The 20,927-nt window shown below is 34.4% G+C and overlaps 1 long non-coding RNA gene across 1 annotated transcript in view; it reads left to right on the top strand.

Moving 5' to 3' along the window:
• LOC123558803 (uncharacterized) overlaps positions 1-20,927 on the top strand; it is an 84,872-nt gene that overhangs the window by 19,892 nt on the left and 44,053 nt on the right. The window contains exons 2-3 of the long non-coding RNA XR_008370891.1: positions 568-1,086; positions 2,667-2,872. This is a non-coding gene — a long non-coding RNA (uncharacterized LOC123558803). The remainder of the gene's footprint in view (positions 1-567; positions 1,087-2,666; positions 2,873-20,927) is intronic.

The raw sequence follows: 20,927 nt of genomic DNA on the forward strand, positions 1-20,927 counted from the left end.
TCAGACCAACATCCACCCTTAAACGTTTTCTGAATGATAAAATAACATCATGGTATAGCTCAACCTTTGCCTAATTTCTGGGTTACGACTTTCAATTGTTTTTTTTTTGCATTGGCCCACGGGTCATATCATACATTTACGTCTAAGCTAACCTTTACGCACACAATGTGTTCTGACCACAGTCCTTCAAAGGAAGAATAATGTCACGGATTATAAGGGGGTTTAAGTATAACGTACAATCGACGTATTTTCAAAAATTAAAGAAATGAAAGTACTAAACGCTGGACACTGCATAAACAAAGTAGGGATTGCAGATACTTGTATATAAAATAATATTTTCTGAAATTTACCTCTAGCGATTACATGAATCCAATAAGGTAAGTAGGCGGAAATTTTGTGAAGCTCAATTTTTGAAGCATACATAACATACACATATTTTATAGTTGGTAGTTTTCAACAGTTTACTGACTTTTTTGTTTCCAAATTATATATTTATCAAATTCTAAATTGAATGCCAAATTTCAATACATAGCTTTGATGTCAAACTTTATTAAATTTCATGCAAAGGAGTGGAGTATATACCAAATGTGGCAAAAAAACTCCTGCGCGCTCAAGACAGAGAAAAACTGAAGTCTAATCTGGAAGATATTACAAAGGATCTGCGACTCCTTAGGTCGGAGCAATCAAAATTCTTGAAAGAGCTGAACGAACAACGAAAGAGCTCACTCAAAGAAATACAGGAGTTCAAACTACAATTGGTGCAAAGAGTCGAAGAACTAGGGGAATGTTCCATTTCACAAATTGAAAAACGATACAAGGCCGTAATAGACGATTTGAATCACGGTATTGAGAGAGTCGATCAGATGCTAAAAGATATTGAGAAATATCTCAACAAAGTCACACAGGTCCGGTATGATGATGATGCTAAAATATATACCACCATGAAGCTTGCAGAACGACAGGTGTCAAAAGGCAACGACTGTAAAGACGCACATTTTGGGAAGCCATTGGAGAGAATAAACTATAAACTCAGTACAAGGATTAAACAAAACTTGGAGGACGTTGTGTCTTTGGGAACTATTGAGGGTAAGTTTTGAACTATAAACATGGTCTAAGTTATATCCAATATCGTATAGTTCAAGTCAAATGTTTCAGGAGATCAAGAATGTATAACTCAATCAAAAAATCAACTTTCATGAAATAGAATTATTAATACATTATTATTACACGACAAATAGAATTACGGAATATTTCATTTTGATTTCAATTTTACAAATTCTGAAAAAAACTAATAGATTCAAGAATTAAAATCTTATAATTGAATACACGAATAGTTAGGTCAGATTAAAACCAAATAGGAAATGTTATATATTAATTTAAGGATTAAATGTTTATTATTTATGTTTAAGAGAACATTGATATTGTGATACTGAAATTGACCAATAATATATTTGTTTTAAAGAAATAATTTAAGTGGCTTCTTTATAACTTCAATACTTCGCAACAATTACGGCCATAAAACAACGATTTTGTCTTCATGCGCAAATGCTCATAGTTTATCTTTATCCTGTTTCATTTCTTTTACATATAGTTTCTCATCAATGCTGGGAAGGATAAAACGGTTTATTTTATCTTATTTCTCACAAATTTGTTTCAAAGTTTGTTTGGCTGCAGGTCAAGACAATCGTACTCAAGTAAACTTGTAAAAGAATTTATTCTTTGTGAATTTATATTTCGGTATACCGATTTATACAAACACTGTTTGCTATGTTTGTATTAATAATAAATCAAATCAACATTATCGTTAAATTAAATTTTCAGTGTCTTTGTATTATGTGCCCAGGTTATTGATATTTGAAACTCATAGAGCGACAGAATGGGTATAAAAAGTTTACCGGAATTGCAATACTATAAAATAAATACATTTAAATTATGCCGGACAGTTTATGTGAAGCTAGTGACATTACATGTGTGTTTTGTGCATTAACATCGCCGTCGGGCTATGTTGGTGACCTTGTCCTTACGATTAAGGTTATAAAACAATTCCGGGCTTTTTCCAGACATTCAAAACACATAAAGCATGTTTTATCCATTAAATGTAAATTGTATAAAGAAATTGAATGCTTTAAAGTGAATATTATGCCACCACCAAGGTTCATATTATTATTATTATCATTATTATACCAGATTTATATAGCGCCCTTTTCCCTTTTCATGATACACACTTTCAAAGGCGCTTTACATATAGCAAACGCAGCCACACAGGGCGCGAAATTCATCCCCTACTAGTACAGACACAGAGCGATCTGATCAGAGGGACAGAGTGAGATAAAGCCCACAAGAACAGAGAGAGATACAGGCCTGTCCGTCTAACTTAGCCTAGTTCTTTGCGAATAGACAGTCTGGTCCTTTAACGTGCCCGGTGTATAGCACCGATACACGCGAAGCCATCTTTCCTGGGAAGAACCAGTACAGGCCCTTTCACTTAAACATAAAAATAAGATAAAAAGTTTAGAACATGTTTTAGACAAATAGCTTCTAGAAAATTGATTGACTGAATATTATGTAATGATCAACTCTTTAAGTCATTCTGTACATTGTTTGGATTATGACGAAAACATTACACTTTGAAGTCATACGTTAACAGGAAATTTTCATATTTTCAGTGTCACATCGAACATTAACTCCATTCGTGAATATTCTTATGCCGAAGCCAGATCATGATGTGTTGCCCTTCACGCGCTAGATGAATCCAATCTTCAAAGTGTTGGAATACGTTCAAAATTCATCAAGCTGTGTGATGTCGATGCTGATGTGTACACAGTGGTAGTTATTCTTGACATTTGGGGCCTTCATGATTTAGATATTAAACGTAAGTACCTTTAAGTTACATATAAATATATATATATTATCTCTTACGCGTTGTACTTAATCTGTTGTGAGATATATGTACATGTAGAAGGATTTTTTTTATGTGAAAAATAAAATATCACAACTTTCCGCAGTAATACGAACTGTACATAATTTAGTTTAGCATTCAGCAAACCGAGCTGTAGAGCAGGAAGTCACCACAAGTTTTTGAACATGATTCCAATGCGTATCTTAAACAGAATGCATCGGATGTAGCCATTTTAGTTAGGATATCTCTTTAGGATCTTAAAAAGTTAAATTTATGATAATGATGATATTGTGAAATGAATGCAAGTATAGCTTTGTTCCAGTAAAATTATATTTGTAAATATGACTATTTTAAACAGTGAAATAATTAGTATATATTCCACTCTTGTATAAGTTATTGGAGATGCCTGAAATATAGATATTTATATTGGAATTAAAAATATTCCGATCGGGAAATCAAAACTTTTTGCATGTTATGATTGTACGCTAATTGGAAAGCGCGAAAACTTCATATTCTCCCGGCCGTTTTTCTAGTATGTGAACATGTTTGGTAACTTCATTACTTGAATGTGACACATGGTGCCTGTATAATAATCAAATATTTGTTGCTACTGCTAATTAAATTCGCGCTCAGTTGTCAAAACTGTTCGCACCATCGGCAGGTTAGATTCAAAATATTTGCACGTTGTGAGAATCTCGTGATATATTATTCAGTTATCTTAAATGCCTTTGAGCCGTTAATAAGATTGTTTTAATGAACTGTTGGAAAAAAAAAAAAAGATGAAAAATTGTATGCATCATTATTGTAAATAATTTTAGGCACATTTGTTTAACTCTTACTCGAAACGAAAACGCAAGTGATAGTATAGTGACTAGTATAAGCTTGAAAGTTAATGAAAATGTTTCTTTTTTAACACAGAAAGAAAAATTAAATTTTGATAGACAAATATACATAGTTTTCGTTCAAGTGTAATTTTTCGTATTTTGTAGCATTTAAACTTTTCCATATATGCCACTTAGATTCTGATATAATGTTATCCAAGTCTCCATACATGATTGGAGAATAATATTGTCGGGGTTCAGGGACGATGAACTCATAAAATATGCATTTCAAATCCTAGTTCATACAAGGCTACTTAAGCAATTATATCTAAGGATCCGTACCCCAAATCCCCGATATAACTATAAATACCATCTAAAGTATGAGAGAAATGTAAAATGAAGTACAAGCCATGTTTGATGATATGTTTCAACGATATAGTTGAAAAAATATGTACATGATTTATAAATCGTAATATATCTGTTCTGTAATTTGTACCCTTATTCTGCCAGAGCTTGTAAATGACTGGTCAAGATCTATTTCTTAAATGGGTCAATTGAAAGACCCAATACGGCCCCATATCACCCCAAACAACCCCATATCATCCGTAACGACCCCAAACGACATATATTTTTACTTTTAATAAACAAATTTTATTTAAAATGATTAATTGTGGCCTTACGTGAAAATTTGTTTGAATAAAACTAGAGTAAAATACATGAAACAAATGTTAAAATACCCCAGACAGCCGCAAAGATTAACGGGAGTGTTCAGTTATAGGTGTACCTTTAATTTTAGGCGAGTATTGTTATTAAGTACGTTTGACGAAGACGTTGCACTTGTATTAAAATTATTTTTTTATTGAATTCATTTTACTACTAAAATTATTTATTGCATTATTGCATTAAAATATAAAATAACATAATAGTTGATTAACATAATTATAGAACTACACGTTCATAGTTAAACTTAAATATTGTACTCGTATGTTAATATAACACAAGGGTAATGAAAGCTATATTCACATTTAAACATGAATTTGCACGTAACTCTTTCTTCATTTATTTCACTTAAAAGTTTGTTTGTTTGTTTTTGGTTTAACACCGTTTTTAACAGCATTTCAGTGGTTTAACACCATTTATTTAACAGTATTTCGGTCATGTATATTATAACGGCGGGCAGTTAACCTAACCAGTATTCCTGGATTCTGTACCAGTACAAACATGTTCTCCGCAGGTAACTGCCAACTTCCCCACATGAAATATCAGAGGTTGAGAACGAGGACGAGTGATGTCAGACACAATGCCTTTTATCAAATCGTCACGGAGAACAAACGCCCCGCCCGAGGATCGAACTAGCGACCCCGCGATTTGTAGACCAACGCTATCCCTACTGAGCTAAGCGGGTGGGCTTTCACTTAAAAGAAATTTGCAAACATGAAAACTTATTATTCGGTGCAATTATTATAATTATTGTATTTCTGTACATGATAATCCCCGATCAAGCATCACCGTCGCATTGTCATGCCAGATTAAAGTCAAATAACGCGTTTGACAATAAGCTAACTGGCTGTTGACACATTTCTAAGTATTATGATAACTAATTAGTGTCTGTTTGTTTGGCATGCCCCGTGGCTAGGGACAAATATTACGATTCTTGTCTAAACACAGTCAAGCTAGTCACAATAACAACTTTTAAATTATCATCTAAAATATGGATTTTGACAATTTATATTACCGTTCAAAATCTTTTTCAAGGTAAATATTTTTGCCCTGAAAACATATAATAAAAACTAATAAATGCATATTTAAATGTTACGCTGAGTAATGGGAATAACATGCATCCGGACTCTCAGTTTCGAAGCCAATACCCGATTATCATTCAAAATTACCAATTCGAAGAAATTACAATGTTATAATAAAAATGAATTTCATGTTTGAATAGAAATATTTAAAAAAATTAAAAAAGTACTTTTTTGTAATTCATTAACTTAATTAAATCGCCAATTGAAAGAAATAACATAGTGTTATGTATACTACAAATAGCCTCAGGTCAAGAAACTGTAATTAGTTCCTTGATGTCTGCACGACAAAAATATAAGTTACCGACTATTTTCGGGATTTATCAATAAATGCCGACTTCACATTTGTTTCTCAATCTAGCAGTTGTGATAAAATTTTAGTTTATATTTTATTGCTCATTCAATATTTACAAGCATATACAACATTTTTTACAAACACAAACAAATAAGCAAATGGGTCGGGCCACAAGTTCTTACAACATCAGATGACGGCCCTCCCCAACAAATATAACACGAAACAAATAATTTGTTGTGATAAAATAGCCAGTGATATAAAACAACATGAAGGGAGGGTGACCAGGTGGTAATTACAGCACGTGCGACATGCGAGATTCCAGTCATACATTTTATCCTAACATCATTAATTTGATAATCCAATAAAAGGATGAACATATTGTCAAGAAAATGGCCGGTGGCAACATCAATTAAAAGACCGTCTTTAAGTGTTTATCATGCGTTTCCGCAAATTCATGGTCAAAACAATCATTTTTTTACGTATTCACTATTAATCAGTTCATTCCCTAACTAAGCCGTGCACTATGAATGTTGGCATAAACCGCATCAGCAGCAAAGGAATTTTCAATGTTAAAATGCGTTTTAATTCATTAATTATTGTAAAAATGGCCTAAGTAACTGGTGAAATAATCGAAGCAAGCGGTGAAAATTCGTAGTATTCTAGTTTTACATAAATTACCAAATCAACATTATATAATAATGTAATAATTTGGCAGTGTGATCTGGTGTTGACCATGCTCATTACATCTTTTAGGTCTAATAGGGTATTTGTCATATTATTATTCCATGTCTTGTCATCCTGTTTGATTCAAAGAAACTTTCACATGAGACCACATTTTTAAAAAAAGAACAACCCCCCCCCCCCCCCAAAAAAAAACAATTAGATTATTTAAAGTAAAAATCTCAGTCGTTTGGGGTGATTTGTGATTGTTTGGTTGACATTTGGTCGTTTGGGGGTCTTTCAACAAAACGGTCTTTAATCATGGACATGTTGAGGAAACAAAGATGAGCACTTTTCATTTAAGATGTGCAAACTGCAAAAAGTAGAGTGAGGTGAGTGAGACACCATGTATACAACGTTCATACAGTTTTATGAAATAAAATAAGTATTAAATATGTTGAAATTTGAAATCTTCTAAGTGAATCGAAGTTCTAAAATATTTCAGCGCTTGAAGAATAAGAAAAGAGTAGTTTATTCATGAATGAGTTAACTTCAGCAACTCCGAACATAAACAAAACTGTAAACTCATTGCACGATCGGCCACGGACGGTGCTCTCAGGATCATCTCAGTATCTGTCAAAACGAAAGAAGAATATGTAGAAAATATAAACAAACGTCATCAGCGCAGGACATTTTGATTTGGTGACCGCATCACGCACCGCTCTAGTCGAAGAACTGTCTTCAGTCTTCAGGATAAAACAAACACCGTCCGCCATTTCACATGCACACACCAAAGAAAAAAAAAATAAAACAAGAAATAACACCAGAAATCCAAACTTGAATCCAAACATCGAACGCCATCCTTACTTTCACGTTCGAATTCTCCTATTACACTAATAAAAGCGAATAACTCGAAAATACATAAAATCTGATAGACTGAGCTGTATAAATGGTTCCAAAGCGTGGAAGAGGTGGATCCGAGGCGCGATTCCGTTATATATCTGTCAGGATACTGGTTATATGACCCAGGGAAGTGCCTACGCCTTTAGTATCTTGAACAATGGTTTGGGTCCAATCGCTAAGGTAACTATGTCTTAGACTAGCTGACAAACGATGTAGAATGTCCTTTGTTAAAACGTAGAGCTGGTGAGACCAAATATCTCATATATAGAATTTTCTTCTGGCTGCCTTGCCTAAATAATTCGTGTACCAATGATTCGTAAATGATTTTAATTATGAGCTAGACAATTTCAGGGATCAGGCAAATCACTAAATGTTTCAAACTAACAATTTTCAATTAGCTCAAACTCCTATAGGCTGGAGACTCTATACTTGACTGGTCTTTTTGTTGAAGTTCCCGTCAGACAATGTCTTTGAATCAACAACATACGAGTCCTATCGCATAGATGCTCGGCCTCTGTCCTCTCAACTCTATATGAATGCCCTGACTCCTGGATGCTCAGTGCCTATATGCTATCACATGTAGCATTTAACTACCATATAGGTATATCCCCGTTGCCTTGGCTGTACTTCGCCAATCATGCTGAACCGTCTATAAGCTGGAACTCTCCTCAGCAGATTACCAAACTCTGGGTCTCTGTCTAAGCTTCCCGATGCTCAGCCTATATATGCTATCGTCTATAGCATTCAACTACCCTAAAGGTAAAACTCTTATGCGCTGGCTCTATAGCTCGAAACCTTGTTGAAAATCTGCAACTCTTCTTTAGTCTACGAACTATAATTTTTTTCTTTTTAATAATTTATCCGCCCTGACAGTGTAGTTGCAATAACTTCCTTATCAAGGTACTGGGATAAATTGTTAGTTGAATCCTCGATGTGTCTTCTTCTACCGCTGGATACCGAATGAGCTCACTGTCATCCATCTACCTATTTATACCCCAGCAGACGTGCTATTTTTAGAACTTGTTTCTGATTGGTCCAAATTTATACACAGTGTCTTACAACGAGTACCTGCTCTATCAAATATCTGGTTCCCTTTAATTTTTGAATATGACATAATGTGCGAAGCTGGGATCCAGCCATCCACATAATGAACCCAAATCAGCCACAAATGACCCAAATTCTATTAATTACAGCAATTCAACAAAAATTATAACAATGACAACATGAAAAGGGAGTCAAGCACTATCTGTGCTTATGTGTTACGTTATCAATATATTAAATATACAAATTATTCTGACAATATCATGCGATGCTAGATTTGCAGGAAAATCGGTCGGAATTGCTGAAAATCAAGGTCTCCGCTTTTCTGCACCTTAATATTACATGAATAAATATATAAAAATTATTATTATTGGAAAAAATCGTTATCTCTGGACTGATCTGGAAGTTTTACCGACCACCAGAAGAGGTTGCTAATGGAATGTCGTAAACTCAAACATTTGCAGCCACGGCACCCGCAAAATTTGTAGAGAAGTTAATAATATGAATATTTATCAAGTGGACTGAGAGAGACACCTAACGTCTCCTCGCTTCTCTTTCTCAACACCTATCCTGTTCCCTACGAATAGAACATACCATTTCATATTCATTGTTAGAACTCTCTATCACATTTTTTAATAGGAGAAAACCTTCCTCTTTATAATACACTCTGAAGACTCAATCCTTTTTAATTAAATCACTGTCCAAGACCTCCGCCTGACCCATGAAGTTATGTTTAGAATAATTTTCTGCTGGAACTAAACTTCTGCTGTCTTCTCTAAAAACATCGTCATTCTCATTGGTCAGAATCTGACCAAGCACTCTTTCTTCTTCCACAGACGCAGCAATAATGTCAGCCTCACATTTTTCCGAGTGACTAGATGGTTCTGTTTCTTTTGTCAGCATCACCAAATTTAAAATCGCAGGCAACACGCTTTAACTGCACATTATAGTCACACACGTGGCTTTTATAGCAGTAAAGCTCCATACGTGACTTTCAAGGTATCTACTTTTCAGATTATGTTATTGTCCTTCTGCCTGCAAGTGACACACTGTTACACCCTCCCTCTCGTTGCAACATCACAGAGGCCAACTAAAGAAAGAAGTTTCAAAAACTAAATATTTGCATGCAAATATACAAAAGACAGAAGCGTACTAGTCATTATACTTTTAATAATAATTTTATTTACTTCACCACTGCGGGTGTTAAATGCAGTGTGGCGGTCTTAAAAAGTCGCCTTGACTTCATTTCAGTGTTGTTATATTTTCTGGTCCTTCGGGATCATTGATTTCAACTCATTTAGAATCGAAGATTGAATACTGCTTAAGCTGGTGCTAGGGGCCGTGGGCAGTGTTGCATTTTCCATTACTGCTCATGAACATCCTCAATCAAACCGAGTCTGCAATTGTTACTGTTTACCTTGTTCTCGGTGCTTCCGAGGGATCTACTTTCCAGACTTTTCAAGGTTAAGGTCAAGGTCAAACCCTGTATATATATATATATATATATATATATATATATATATATATATATATATATATATATATATATATATCCAAAATTTGTCCCCAGTATAGGGCTTTAGTTTATCAAGATGAACCACACGAGATTCATCTGAATCGTGTAGCAAATTCGCGTAGTTCAAAATGTTCACACGCTTCATAATGACACATAACCTGTACACAGTTTGCAACTTAAGACTAATACTTGGTAACATAGTTTCATAAAAATACCATGCACAGTCACTTGCTTTATACATGTTTTCAGAAAGCTTGATACATGTATCAGACCCATGCTTGTTCCGCAAAGAAGCCATGCCGAGATATTGCCTTGCAACTTGATGTGCTGTAACCATTCTCTAGCCCAAAAGTTTAGCATATTCACCATATATATGATGGTACACCATCGTAATCAACAATATTTCTTGACAATCTGCTGGAATTCATACCTGGCCCAAACATTAGCATGATTGGTGTCAAGCCAGTAGAACTATGTGGTGTAGCCCTGTAGGCTACGGCAAGATATCCAAGGTTCATTTCCCAATCTGTTTGTTCATCTTTAATATAAGTTTTTATCATACGTTACAATGTGGCATTACATTTTTTCAGCTTGATGGTTATATTTGGATTCTTGACCGATGATCGAGTCTTAATGATATCCATCAATATCACTATTGATAAAAATTGGTGACACATAACGTGAGATAACTTCATTCAAGATAATAGTAGTCATTGCAGTCCGATCGGAGACATCAAATATTTCAACCCACTTTGTAAATTGATCAGTAACTACAATATATCTGTTGCCACGAGGCGTTAAAGGAAATGAACCTAAGATGCCTGTAACCAAACATTACATTACATAACCTACAAAAAAACTACTAAGTTGCGCTTTAGGCTTCCTCACTGTGTGTAAGCTTCACACAAGTTGCACTGGCGGTCCCAATTATTGTTGGCATTTTTCTTCATCTCATACCAGTAGTATTTCATTTTCAGTTTTTGATATGTCATTTTCCGACCAAGTGCCTCTTTAATATTGCGTCATAAACCTTATTCACCATGTTTCCATTTTTAGTTTAGGCACCATCATTTCAAATACTGGATTGTCTATTTTAAGGGAAAATATTCTTAAATAGATTACCATTTACCACCTGTAATGATCCCACAGTATAGTGTTTAGTCGCTGGCCTTGTACCTGACATCTCTGCATCGTATATAAATTTAGGGTCTGAATCTTTATGTTGTATGGCTGCTATCTCGCTGCTAGATCTCACCTGAAGTATGTTCTCTTTTTAGTTCGGTTACCCTTGCTATGTCTGAAATCTCACTTTTGTCTTCTCCTGACTTTGAATGCCCCCCACCCACAACCTTCCTGCAAAACTGTCGCAACTGACCTCATCCGTTCCTTACTGCAACTATCCTCATTCATACAGTTTACCTTCTTTGTCACCGTTTTAACCGCATTCACTAAGTTTTCAGTCTTGACTTCCTGTGCGATTGTCTCAAAGAGGTCTCTAAATATTTTTGCGCACCGGCTGTTATTGTATTTACCTCAATGATTTGTTTCTCATGTTCTACGTTATTTTCGGCGCCTATATGGTTACATTCTACCAATGCAATTTCTTCTTTATTTCATATTTACAATAAAATATTCAGACCTCATTTTCAGCATTTTAGAGCATTTCAGTGATATGAAAACCATATTTGGTCATTTAGTATGGCATGTCTTCTTATCAAAAATAGAAAATATTGACATGTTATGTTGTATAAAAGAAACATAATCTGTTCTGAGAAACATCACCCTCTAAAAATGCCCTCACGAAAACAGCCGTTTAGCAATTACGCGTAGGTAGACATTTTTCGCAAAGAACAAAACTTATTCCAGGAAATTCACAATAAAAAAAATTGTCTAGATCTTTTCTCAATACAATAAGCAATTAAACTAAGCCAAAAATATAACTGTCACCTCCTCATGTCACTCATTATACCAGATTTCATCCATAGCATGGAACTACATTTTGGACTACTTCACACTTAAATTGTACCAGTAACCTAAATGCATGGAAAAAAACAATGGTAGAGTGACAATGATCAGAAAAGTCCCCTATTTTAGGAGTAGGTGGGACCCATTTGTTAACAAGGCATGTTATATACCAAATTGTTCGGTAATGTCTGTAGTATCTGGAACTGCCGACATAAATTGGAAAATATGGTGGCGTTCCGAGAAATCCAAGATGGCGTCCAAGATGGCCGCCATAAATTGCAAATTCCGTCAAAATTGTATGTAACAGTGTGGAAGTTTTATTTATAAAGTTAATGCTTAATATTTGCATGGATATTATTTATATTATAATGTACCTCAATTTGGAATATAGCAGGCACCACTTCAAGGTCAAGGTCAATGTCATTTCAAGGTCAAAGTACAAAAAGCACCCAAAAAAAAAATGATATTTTCTACTTATTTTTTCTGATTTTAAATGATTGTTACATTTCCTTTGGTTACAAATGTAATATCAAAACTGGTAATTGCATGTTTTTTCATTTAAAAGTTATATTTTTGATATAGAATATTCATATGTTGTGGATACAAATATTTTTCATACTAGTTCATGGTGTACAAAATTGACCGGAAAAAATGACGTTGTTTCCGTAATATTGAAAGGGTAGATGGGACCCCTCTGTTAACAAGGCATGTTATATACCAAATTGTTTGGTAATGTTTGTAGTATCTGGAACTGCTGGCAACAATTGCCAAAAAATAGTGGCATTCCGAGAAATCTAAGATGGCGTCCAAGATGGCCGCCATAACTATTTCCGCGAAAATTGTATGTAACATTATGGAGGTTTTATTTATAAAGGTAATGCTAAATATTTGCATGGATATAATTTTATATTATAATGTATCTCAAATTGGAATATAGCAGTTACCACTTCAAGGTCAAGTACCTCAAAAATTGATATTTCTTGTTTAGTTTTTCTAATTTTAAATGATTTTCACATTCACTTTGGTTACAAATGGAATAACTAAATTGGTATATGCATGGTTTTCATTAAAAGTTGTATTTTTGGTAGAGTATTTATATATTGTGGAAAGAAATATTTTTCATACCCATACATGGCGTCCAGAATCGCTCCAAAACCGCTGTGTTCATGCTCGAAAATTTAATGTTCAAATGTTACAGGCTAATTTTAAAGGTATAGCTAAATGTTTTCATGGATATATACTATTTATTTTATGATATATATCAAATAGACATACAATCGATGTTAACCACATGAAGATCAATGTTAAGGTTGGTTCAAGGTCAAAATACAAAAATTACCCAGAACTTAATATTTCTTCTGTATTTGTCTTCTTTTGGAAGATTTCTTTATCATTTGTATACTCTTTCTTTTATAAGTTTACCTTTGATAAAGAATATTTATGTTTGGTGAAAACACCAGTACATGTGTAATGTAACCATGTTTGAAAGGTTCTGAATATTGCAAATTCTATAAATCATTGTTTAATATGTTACGGAGAAAGATGATAAACTGTAATCTAAATTGAAAATATTGAAAGCTTGCTGAATTATCAAACCTGTCACAAAATATGTAGCCCTAGGGTTAAACAGGTGTAATTAGTTGTTTATACCATTTACTTTTGGGATCAAAGTTGAATATGTTTAAGGAAAAGACACGACGAATTGCGTAATTTTACATAGCGGCTATACTGCTTAATTAAATATATATGTTGAAACATAACTATCTGATAGTTAGAGATGGGGTAGAAATGCTAGATTGATAAGGTCACTTTCACTTGATAATATCTGGATAAAAATGATTTGTTTAAAATAATAAAGACTGTTGCTATTTTAATAAAACTGCTTAAAAAGTTATGTTTGTTGTATTAAATGGCCACGCTATGTTACACATGATGTCCAAGATAAATCGCTGTGTCCATGATAGTTTAATGTTTTATTGCAACAGTTTCATTTTAAAGTTATAGCTAAAAGTTTAGAACTTGTACAATATACTTTGATCATCTTTTGAATTTTTTGATATCAACAGACATTTAGGAAAGAGTATTTAGAATGCTCGTCTTCTAATGGTAAAATACTGCAAAGAGCTTTGGTGAAGTAGTACACCATCTGATATCATACAAAAATATTTAAGCCTACTATAAATGGATAATATATCTAATGAATTCAAATCCATCTTTTATAATAAACAAAATAAACAAAAAATACGTTAGTAAATTAAATATGAAGAGGTGTTAAAAACAGTTATTAGAACATCCTGTTAAAACTTAAGTACTGAAAAATGCAACAATTTGCTTGTCTATTTTGAGCATAGACATGTAATCAGTGCAAAAGAACATTAACAGACTTCATACTACATCACTATTTTTCAGAAATTTCTTTGTTGCAATCATAATGCCACCATCTGTGAACAAACTTAATGGAAAGGATGAGTTCTCATATGGGAATGGAATGAAACTGAACACATTTTTCATTGTGATGATTTTTCATTCATTGCACAGGGTTCATAACTCTACTTTACGCTGTTACACAGTTATGCCCTTTTTTGACTAAGCAATTTTTGGTTTAATTTTGTATGAAAGCTTATAGCTCAGTACCCACTAATGAGAATGGATTGAAACTTCACACTCTTGTCCACAGTGATTAGCTGACGTACATGCTACAGGTTGCATAAATTTGCATTGATTTTTAGCTCACCTGTCACAAAGTGACAAGGTGAGCTTTTGTGATCGCGTGGCGTCCGTCGTCCGTCCGTCCGTGCGTCCGTGCCCGCGAAATGATGGTTAAGTGACTGCATAACGGTACTTTCTCTTTGATGTCATTCATTCCGTTCTGTTTATGTGACTATTTTTCTTTTTATGTGACTGTTAGAACAATAGAGAGAACAATGGGGGAGTCACATAAAGACCGTTTCGTAAGAACGTCCGTCCGTGCGTGCGTCCGTCCGTAAACTTTTGCTTGTGACCACTCTAGAGGTCACATTTTTCATGGGATCTTTATGAAAATTGGTCAGAATGTTTATCTTGATGATATCTAGGTCATGTTCGAAACTGGGTCACGTGCTCTCAAAAACTAGGTCAGTAGGTCAAATAATAGAAAAACCTTGTGACCTCTCTAGAGGCCATATTTTTCACGGGATCTGTATGAAAGTTGGTTTGAATGTCATCTTAATGATATCTATGTCAAGTTCGAAACTGGGTCAGCTGCGGTCAAAAACTAGGTCAGTAGGTCTAAAAATAGAAAAACCTTGTGACCTCTCTAGAGGCCATACTTTTCAATGGATCTTCATGAAAATTGGTCAGAATATTCATCTTGATGATATCTAGGTCAAGTTCGAAACTGGGTCACGTGTTGTTTAAAACTAGGTCAGTAGGTCAAATAATAGCGAAACCTTGTGAACTCTCTAGAGGCCATATTTTTCATGGAATCTGTATGAATGTTGGTCTGAATGTTCATCTTGATAATATCTAGATCAGCTTCGAAACTGGATCAACTGCGGTCAAAAACTATGTCAGTAGTTCTGAAAATAGAAAAACTTTGTGACCTCTCTAGAGGCCATACTTTTCAATGGATCTTCATGAATATTGGTCAGAATGTTTATCTTGATGATATCTAGGTCAAGTTTGAAACTGGGTTACGTGCTGTCAAAAACTAGGTCAGTAGGTCAAATAATATAAAAACCTTGTGACCTCTCTAGAGGCCAAATTTTTCATGGGATCTGTATGAATGTTGGTCTGAATATTCACCTTGATGATATCTAGGTCAAGTTTGAAACTGGGTCAACTGCGGTCAAAAACTAGGTCAGTAGGTCTAAAAATAGGAAAATATTTTGACCACTCTAGAGGCCATATTTTTCAATGGATCTTCATGAAAATTTGTCTGAATGTTCACCTTGATGAGATCTTGAAAAATTTTGAAACAGGGTCACATGTGGTCAAAACTAGGTCAGTAGTTATAAAAATAGAAAATCCTTGTGACCTCTCTAGAGGCCATACTCTTCATGAGATCTTCATGAAAATTGGTGAGAATGTTTACTTGATAATATCTAGGTCAAGTTCAAAACTGGGTCATGTGCCTTCAAAAACTAGGTCATTATGTCAAATAATAGAAAAACCTTGTGACCTCTCTAGAAGCCATATTTTTCAATGGATCTTCATGAAAATTGGGTCATGTGGAGACAGGTGAGCGATTCAGGACAATCATGGTCCTCTTGTTTACAAAAGTGTGCAATTATTATATTAATTCAATTGACAAGGTAGGGTGACAATCTTGGGATATCAAAAGGTGAGGTGGGACCCATTTCTTAACAAGGCATGTTATATACCATATTGTTTGGTAGTATCTGTTGTATCTGGAACTGCCGGCATAAATTGGAAAATATGGTGGCGTTCCGAGTAATCCAAGATGGCATCCAAGATGGCCGCCATAAATTGCCAGTTCCGTCAAAATTGTATGTAACAGTGTGGGTGTTTTATTTATAAAGGTAATGCTTAATAATTGCACGGATATTATTTATATTATAATGTACCTCAATTTGGAATATAGCAGGGACCACTTCAAGGTCAAGGTCAAGGTCAATTCAAGGTCAAAGTACAAAAAACACCCAAAAAATTGATATTTTCTACTTATTTTTTTCTAATTTTAAATGATTTTTACATTCACTTTGGTTACAAATGTAATAGTGAAATTGGTAATTGCATGTTTTCCATTTAAAAGTTATAGTTTTAATAAAGAGTATTCATTTGTTGTGGAAACAAATACCTTTCATACCGGTACAAAAGTGACCAAAAAGTCGCTGTTTCCATGATAATTTAATGTTCAAATATCCCAGATTAATTTAAAAGGTAAGCTATTTGTTTGCATGAATATCATCTATTTCTATGATATATATCAAATTGACATACAATGCCGGCTACTTCAAGGTCAATGTCAAGGTCGTATTAAGGTCAAAATACAGAAATACCCCACACATTTTGATATTTCCACTCTGTATAAAGATGTTACATGAACTTCGGCCATAATTGTTCTGAACAAGGCATGTAATTGGAAATATGATGTAATTGATATACATCTTGGACCAGTTCTCCTTCTTTTTCCCAAAATATTTTATCAGATGATCTCCTAAAAACTGAAACAACGTAGATAATTGCTCTCGGAACACTTTACAAGAAAATAATATGAAATGAAAAAAACATGACTTGTATGTGTTTGTTTAAACAATAAAGATATTTCCTCATAAGAACATCACACGCACGTACGCATGCACGCACGCGCGCACACACACGCACACGCACACGCACACGCACACACACACACACACACACACACACACACACAAGGCCCATTGTAACTGTAATCGTGTCCAAAAATAGACCCAGTATCGGATTAGAAAAGTATCGAAAAAGTACAGTAAGGTGAATATAATGGATATGTTGTTTAAAAGAAAAATACAAATACGTATTCATATTTCAACTACGTCCAAAAAGGAACAGCGTTTTTTGTTCATTTTGACCTTTATTACCGACGAGGGAAAATTAAAAGATACAGTAATTTGTGTGTATAGAAATGTTCGGCGATACAAGGTTACTATTAGGTTCTTTCAAAAGGTATCACTGAACCTTCAAGCTTCACAATATTTGAAATTTTCATATCCATAAACATCAGATTGATTTGTTATTCAAACTTCTGCATTGCATCATAAAATCTTCCATAATTTAACTATTGCAAATCTTATCCCATTATAGTTTTTTAGTTTTAGCCTAGACTACTGTTGTTTTTATTCTGTTTTTTTTTCTCCTTTTGCATTTATCTACTATTTATGTTGAAGGGTTTAATGCCCGTCCTTTAAACACTATTTCAGTTATTTACAGAGAGACAGACAGACACATAGACAGGCACTGTCTTCATTTCTTTGAAGAACTAGTTTCAGACTCGCATATTCAGTAAGAAATTACAACCTACGATGCCGGTCAGTCCCTCCCATCCAACTGTCTTTTGAAAGTGAATGAAAGGAAAACAGATATTTAACAGATGGCATAAATTATATCTTTTTTTCTCAATAAGTGTTGTTTGATTGCATTCTGTGCTTCCAAAGGATCTTTTCACAGATTTTATTATCTTTTGATGAATTTCAAAACTTTATTTACAGCTTCTAGAAATACCAAAATTAAAGAATAACACTGAACTATAATAGATTACTTAGTTCAAAAGGTAATTTAGTGGCTGATGAATTGAGATATCACAGGAAGAAGGATTGTTTGGCCAAATTATTAGTGTTTGCCGACAGATGTACACATACTAATAGTAGTTCAAAACTGCTGTCGGAGAACAAAATGTTATTATATCAATAGAAGGTGGCAAACTTTACATGATGGCTTTGTTAAATGAGACTGGGCACATTTATGGTGATACTGGTCTGAAAGACTTCTTGGTTGACTCTGATATATTTGCCAAACTTACAGCAGGGCCTATTTTGTCTGGAAAAGATTTTGACTTAGCGCTGAAAGCAATCATAATGGTTAAAAAAGTTTTAATAGGTTTTTTCAACACCTTTATCTTTGGTTTGGAAACAAGAGCTGCTGGAGGACAACAATTCAACAGCCTTGTCAATTGAATTAATATAATAGTTGCACACTTTTGTAAACAAGAGGACCATGATGATCCTGAATCGCTCACCTGTCTCCACATGACCCAATTTTCATGAAGATCCATTGAAAAATATGGCTTCTAGAGAGTTCACAAGGTTTTTCTATTATTTGACATAATGACCTAGTTTTTGAAGGCACATGACCCAGTTTTGAACTTGACCTAGATATTATCAAGGTGAACATTCTCACCAATTTTCATGAAGATCTCATGAAGAGTATGGCCTCTAGAGAGGTCACAAGGATTTTCTATTTTTGTACCTACTGACCTAGTTTTTGACCGCACATGTGACCCAGTTTCAAACCTTTTCAAGATCTCATCAAGGTGAACATTCAGACAAATTTTTATGAAGATCCATTGAAAAATATTGCCTCTAGAGTGGTCAAAATATTTTTCTATTTTTAGACCTACTGACCTAGTTTTTGACCGCAGTTGACCCAGTTTCAAACTTGACCTAGACATCATCAAGATGAATATTCAGACCAACATTCATACAGATCCCATGAAAAATATGGCCTCTAGAGAGGTCACAAGGATTTTTTATTATTTGACCTACTGACCTAGTTTTTGACAGCACGTGACCCAGTTTCAAACTTGACCTAGATATCATCAAGATAAACATTCTGACCAATATTCATGAAGATCTATTGAAAAGTATGGCCTCTAGAAGGTCACAAGGTTTATCTATTTTTAGAACTACTGACATAGTTTTTGACCGCAGTTGATCCAGTTTCGAAGCTGATCTAGATATTATCAAGATGAACATTCAGACCAACATTCATACAGATTCCATGGAAAATATGGCCTCTAGAGAGTTCACAAGGTTTCGCTATTATTTGACCTACTGACCTAGTTTTAAACCACACGTGACCCAGTTTCGAACTTGACCTAGATATCATCAAGATGAATATTCTGACCAATTTTCATGAAGATCCATTGAAAAGTATGGCCTCTAGAGAGGTCACAAGGTTTTTCTATTTTTAGACCTACTGACCTAGTTTTTGACCGCAGCTGACCCAGTTTCGAACTTGACATAGATATCATTAAGATGACATTCAAACCAACTTTCATACAGATCCCGTGAAAAATATGGCCTCTAGAGAGGTCACAAGGTTTTTCTATTATTTGACCTACTGACCTAGTTTTTGAGGGCACGTGACCCAGTTTCGAACATGAGTTAGATATCATCAAGATAAACATACTGACCAATTTTCATAAAGATCCCATGAAAAATGTGACCTCTAGAGTGGTCACAAGCAAAAGTTTACGGACGGACGGACGGACGTTCTAACGAAACGGTAGTTATGTGACACCCCCATTGTTCTCTCTATTGTTCTAACAGTCACATAAAAAGAAAAAGGTCACAGAAACAGAACGGAATGAATGACATCAAAGAGAAAGTACCGTTATGCAGTCACTTAACCATCATTTCGCGGGCACGCACGGACGGACGCACGGACGGACGGACGACGGACGCCACGCGATCACAAAAGCTCACCTTGTCACTTTGTGACAGGTGAGCTAAAAATCAATGCAAATTTATGCAACCTGTAGCATGTACGTCAGCTAATCACTGTGAACAAGAGTGTGAAGTTTCAATCCATTCTCATTAGTGGGTACTGAGCTATTAGCTTTCATACAAAATTAAACCAAAAATTGCTTAGTCAAAAAAGGGCATAACTGTGTAACAGTGTAAAGTAGAGTTATGAACCCTGTGCAATGAATGAAAAATCATCACAATGAAAAATGTGTGCAGTTTCATTCCATTCCCATATGAGAACTCATCCTTTCCATTAAGTTTGTTCACAGATGGTGGCTGGCATTATGATTGCAACAAAGAAATTTCTGAAAAATAGTGATGTAATATGAAGTCTGTTAATGTTCTTTTGCACTGATTACATGTCTATGCTCAAAATAGACAAGCAAATTGTTGCATTTTTCAGTACTTAAGTTTTAACAGGATGTTCTAATAACTGTTTTTAACACCTCTTCATATTTAATTTACTAACGTATTTTTTGTTTATTTTGTTTATTATAAAAGATGGATTTGAATTCATTAAATATATTATCCATTTATAGTAGGCTTAAATATTTTTGTATGATATCAGATGGTGTACTACTTCACCAAAGCTCTTTGCAGTATTTTACCATTAGAAGACGAGCATTCTAAATACTCTTTCCTAAATGTCTGTTGATATCAAAAAATTCAAAAGATGATCAAAGTATATTGTACAAGTTCTAAACTTTTAGCTATAACTTTAAAATGAAACTGTTGCAATAAAACATTAAACTATCATGGACACAACGATTTGTCTTGGACATCATGTGTAACGTAGCGTGGCCATT

The sequence above is a fragment of the Mercenaria mercenaria genome, chromosome 5, assembly GCF_021730395.1.
Source record: "Mercenaria mercenaria strain notata chromosome 5, MADL_Memer_1, whole genome shotgun sequence".
NCBI classification, from domain to species: Eukaryota; Metazoa; Mollusca; class Bivalvia; order Venerida; family Veneridae; genus Mercenaria; species Mercenaria mercenaria.